At 34.3% G+C, this 5,937-nt stretch overlaps 1 pseudogene; it reads right to left on the reverse strand.

The window, feature by feature from the left end:
- Nucleotides 1–2,176: 2,176 nt before the first annotated feature.
- On the reverse strand, nucleotides 2,177–2,912 carry LOC105858674 (E3 ubiquitin-protein ligase RNF138 pseudogene; annotated as a pseudogene).
- Between the last annotated feature and the right edge of the window lie 3,025 nt (nucleotides 2,913–5,937).

Raw genomic sequence — 5,937 nt, forward strand, 5'->3', positions numbered from 1 at the left:
TACTTTCAAGGCTAGATAGGATTTTACTCATTTTTTTTTTAGGAGAAAACCACTTTTAATTGAAAAATAAAGCGATACATTTCAAATAAGACTCTGTTTAACAACATAAACTGTAATTTGCTGAAACAGCTTTCATAAGTGGTATTGTGAAATTTAGGTATCAGAGTATCAAGTTTCCAACCTTTATCCTGACTTAGCTACAAGCAATATTAAAAATAAGAACTTTTTCCCATAAATTTAATTTCCATAAATTAAATCTCTATAGCCTATCCCTATCCCCAATGGACTGACAAAAGGAGAGATTTTAAACAATCATTTCTATAATGAGGAGTTCCCAGATAAAAGCAAGTAATTTTCCTTATAAAAAAGCTTATATGTGAGACACACAAAAGTTAGTATTTAACTCAATTTCCACAAAACTTCAAAACACAATTTCATCAAGATGATCTTTACTACAATTTTCCTTTAAAGTTCTCAAATCCCAGAATGGTTTTAATTTGACATACTGGACATATTAAACTTTGAAAGAAATTACTAAAGTTATTGCTTTAAATTAGAAAAAACTATGGTCAAAAGTCTCTTTAAAAAGAGTTCATTATACAGATATTCTTACTCTTATAACTGCAGAGAAAATGTTCAAGCACATAGTAAACATCACTCTTTTAAAATGACAGAACAAAAAGCATATGTTAAGATGTATGGCTTTTTTTGAGATTGTTACAACTATACATAAAGTCATTACTGTTTGATTGAAAAAGGCTTTTACAAAACTCCACTTCCAAAATTAATATTTTTATTAAATCAAGTTTAAAAAATGTCCACTGTAGAAAAGTCAACAAGGGTTTTAACAAAACCAAAATATACCTTCTTATACAATATATGTATATATTAGCAGCAAACTACTTCCAAGATTTTATGTTTAGTTAAAGAAAGCTTAAACAATGTATATTAGTAAAGAATGTCAGCTAATCCACTCTTTATCCTTAATTCTGTGATTTAGGCCTTATACAAAATACTTTATGATTCTTATTAATGAATACTAAGAACAAACCCAGGTTTGACTAAAAAGTAGCAGAACAGGGTAGCTGGTAGAATCTGTTTCACTACATCATAGTCATGCATTATCTTTGAGAATAACAAATGAGCACCATAAAAATAGGTAATTGTGTGTCTGTGTAAACTCAATTTTTAAGGTGTAACAGCAGCCAACTAGATCAGTTAGCATGTGACTCTTACTTTAAACATTTTGATATATAAAATTTTAATCAAAACAGATGAAAACTTCAATCTTCTATTGCTTATCCACTTTTAAAATCCTTAATAGAAATTCTGTATATAACCTGACAAACTGTATACATATGTGTATACACACACAAAATGTATGTATATATACATATATATCTTTAGCTTTGAATTAATTTCTAAACTAAGAAGAAGCTAAATTTCTCATTTAAATTTATCTGTAGAACATAGTATCACCAACTGAAGGTTCCTAATACAAGTTTCATCTCAGCTAATCAGAAATACTGGCTACTGAAAATTCTCTGGTTAAGCTGTTATTCAGCTTACCATATTCCAAGTTTACAAATTAATAAAACAAGAGAGAAATCACCAATTGCCCATCAAAGAAATAAATTTTTTCTCTTGGTATTTCCTTCTACTAGCAGACTGAAAGTATCTTTACAATGAGCTTTAACTTTGTAAAGAGTTAAAATTATTACAGAAATCTCACTAGTCTTCAAAAATACTAAACGTTATATAAATACAATTTTGTTATAGTTGAATTCTTCAGCTAGAATCTGTATTTTAAAAATTTCCTTTGGATTGTTCCATTTAGTACTTCAAGTTTCTATTCTGTGACTCTGACAACTGGCTCAGATTTGTTAGGTTTATATCAATCACATCTTTCAGAATTTGCTACTGTGTGTTATCTGTGTACAATAAAGTAAATGAGAGGAAATGTACCAAATTTCAAAAGCAACATAATGAAAAATTCAAGAATATGTAATATAAAAAAAGAAAAAGTACAACAGGGTTTCCCTTTTCACCATTACATTAGTGAAATATAATCCATTTTTGCTTTTAAAGCTAATGTCATAACTTTCATTTTTAACTTATCAAGACGATGAAGTTTTTAGATGGCCTACCTTTATTTTTCAATCAAAAAACTAAAACAATAGACTGAATTACTTTTATTAATATACACATCAAGTTATTGAAACAGTGACTTCATGTAGTTTTCCCCTTAAAGATGGCACTTGCAGGTACAAAGATGTGGAGATGTATAACAGCCTTCAGATGTTTACTTGAAAAGATTCTTCAACAGCAGTTTGATACTGGGTTTCCTCATCTAGTTGAAGATTCACGAATTCTCCATAATCAAACCGATGTCTTTGATTTAGATGACAAAATTTCTAGTAATCTGGCTAGGATCTCCCCAAGGAAGAGACACACAAATAGGACATGTCACAGGAACTATCTGAAATAGGTGATTACTGTTACAGTGATCCAGTAAACGCTGTCTGGTAAAATTTGATTCTTGACACAGGGGACACTTAAAGGTGGGATGCCCAGAACTTGTATTCTCTTGGTAACTTTCTGTGTTATCAGATGTGGATGTTTCACTTCTATTACTGTTCCCTACCGAATCTTGAGAGATCTGAAAGTTTGGAATGATAGAAGAAACGCCATATTCATCCTGATACTTCTTACAAGATTTGTAATGATGTCTCATGCGATAGAATTTAATCTGTTTTGCACAGCATCTGCAGCTACCAGAAAACTTTCTCATGATATCTTCAAGGTCTAAGGCCCGTTCAGGACATGCTCTCTCTCTTCTAGTCACATTTCCACGACACAAGGGACAGTGTATTCCACTTTCTCTCATTGCTGTCAGGAAACATTTTCTACAGAAACTGCGGTTCGGCGGCGGCCGCGGCGTACCACATAATGGCGATTCACTGCCCTAAAGGGAGCGCCCAGGCCCGGGTTTATACGGGTACACCTTCGCCAAGACTCGCCTAAGTTCCCAAGAGGGCCACAGCCAGGCGGACATATGAGAGAAACCCCCTTTTTTGAAGGGGGACTATTTGTGGTTCCACAGCTACGGCTACCGGATTTTACTCATTTATCATTAACCTCTTCAATCTCATTTGTCACCTAGAAATTTGTATCAACTTACTGATAATTTTCCCAAACAAATAAGGATTTTTATCTGATCCCCAGAATTTGCATATGTTCTCTATATTTGGAATGCCTTTCTGCAAGCCTTATTCCCCTCCACTTTCAACCAATCATTAGGGTATACTTTTGATATACCCTTGTCTTCAAGGCCTTAGGCAACATGAACTACATGAACGTTGACTTGTTTGATACCAGGTAGCCTAAGATTTGGGGAAAATTTGTTATTTTCTGACAGGCTCTGTTTCCTTGCTTGACAAAGAGGGAGACTGAGGCCTTCAGGAAGGGGTTAAACAAAGCATGAAATGATCTGAAATGCCTAGCACAGAGTGAAATATACTATAGATCTTAGGAGCCTGAGCAACAGCATTGACTAATAGATCTGGAATAAAAATTAATTAAATATTTAGTCTGGAGATCTGGAATCTGCTAAAAGTGACTGTCTTCAATACATCTCAATAGCCAGACATCCTTAAGCAAGACTTTTCTGGTTGTTTTTCATTTCCATGTGGGATTTCCCATTTTTCTGTCTCTCACTTCATTTTCCCCATATTCCAAACCTCTGAATAGATTTGAGATTATCTTCTGTCTCACCTAATAAATCACTTTTTTTTCTTTTTGACTGACTGAGATGAAAAATGTCAGAGGAGGGAGGGGTGACTACTCTATCATATTATTTTTGGAAACAATTTTAAAAGACACACTTTGCATTTAGACAAATTTGCAATGCCCTTTTGGCTCTAACACCCAATGTTTTAGGAAAGTAAATAAGTGTATATATTTCAGCCTCAGTTTTCTCAACTAAAAAGTGAGTACTGCTGTCTACTATATAAGACTATGGGAAAATTAACATGTGTCTCAGATTATACTATCTCACAGCCTAGCAAATACCTGGTAGAAATTTCTCAAAAGATTAACTGTATTTTCTAGTCATAATTGTTGTTAAAAGTGCTCACTCAAACTGGCATATAATGGATGAAGTTGACTTGCACGCATGATATATATATATAACATTACATGTCAGGATGGGTGGCCTTGAAGAATGAATGCAGAAAGAAAATATTCAAATTAAACAAAAATGCACTTGGGGAATAAGCAAGATAAAGAAAAAACTGTGGCCCATATTGGAAACCGAAATGCACCAAAACTGAGGTGAAAGAATTTTATGAAATTGAATAATACTAACAGTCATAATTCAGGTTAAAATGGAGCCTGAAGATATGATTTTTCCTAGAAACCTGAAAAGGCTTCTATATCTTTTTAATTTCTGGATGAAACAAAAGAGAAGACCTTCTATAAAACCCACCCCAAAGCTCTCTTATGGAACCAGATCCTGAACACAAGGACAAAAATGTTCAAGCACTTCTAGAGTCATGGCTATTAGAACTGGTCCCCTTCATCTTTCTGGCCCCAGGTACAAACTTTTTAAAGATCAGAAGAGTCACAGTCTCAGGCTTACAGACTCCTTCATAAATTCTCTTGCTTAGTCAAAGAGAGAAGTCAAATTTCTACTTTTCTGGGAAATTTTAAACAGCCCATCAGAGTAAATAAAAGATTTTTCAGGTTTACGCACCTTGATACAGTCAATCTCTGGGTTAGTCCTTCTGGCAAGGTGAAGATCAACAAGCAATACTTGTACCTTCTGGGTTTGTAGAGCTCTTGGCTAGTATAAACTGTCACCAGGACTTGAGGTTTCAAAATTGTCGTTCTGTCAGGGAGACGAAAACCCTCTGCAGAATCTCAGTCCCTGAAGTACACCTTTCCCTCTCCCTCCACAATTACAACTTTTGTTTGGCTCAGAAGTTATCTCAGTCTTAATTAGGGTTTAATTATTTTAATAGAAAATGTATAGTGAGAAAGTTAACAGCCACCAAGTCTTTGAATTTAGGGATTTTCATTTTTCTTGTCCTCTTTTCACGTTACCAAGGTTCTAGATCTCTGAATCAGAATAGGGACCAGCTTCTGAAACAATAAGTCACTTCTCTTTCTGTCTTGAGGCCTTCTTTATACACAGGGTCATAGTAAATGATGACAAGCCCTGGAGACTCCACTTTCTGAGCACATCCCAACCCTGGATCTGATGCAACAGGATGAGAGTAACCTTGCTCTAACTATGCATATTGGTGTTTTGAAATTTTTGCCATAAGTGGTTGTTTCATTTCTTGTCTGTTAAACCAGAAATGGAACTGAAAAGCAAAAGAACCCCCCTCCCTTCTTTGATAGACCAATCCTACCTTGTAAAACATCAATGACATTTGTATGATTTTCTACATTCAAGAATGATCCTTCTATCTATTTTTGATTTTGCCTCTAGGAAGGGCCTTTTCCATCCCAACTGCAAAGAGATATAAATAAATGGGAGCACAGAACTTAGAATAGAGGCAAGAACAGTATTATTGTTCAAGAACTGAGAACAGCACAGATCTGGGCAGGGAGGAAGGTTTTTGATATCTGGTCCTCCATTTTCTGTGTGATGGTATCTTCATTACATAGAGGTGCATCTGGTACACAATAGATGCTAAAAACACTTGCTCAATAAATGAATGATAGATTTTTGAGATAAGTGGTATTTTCATTCCCAATTTTGATTTGGAAAATCCAAGCACAAATATGTTAAATTAGCTAATGACACTTACAGTGGTAAAGACAAACGGAAAAATAAAAATCCCTAATTTCTCCTGGTGCAAAACAAGGGCTCTCCCTTTTAAGGAATGTTCTTTAGAAAATGTATAATTTTTAAATTTTTCTAGCCCCTTT

Source organism: Microcebus murinus, chromosome 15 (assembly GCF_040939455.1).
Source record: "Microcebus murinus isolate Inina chromosome 15, M.murinus_Inina_mat1.0, whole genome shotgun sequence".
Classification (NCBI taxonomy): Eukaryota; Metazoa; Chordata; class Mammalia; order Primates; family Cheirogaleidae; genus Microcebus; species Microcebus murinus.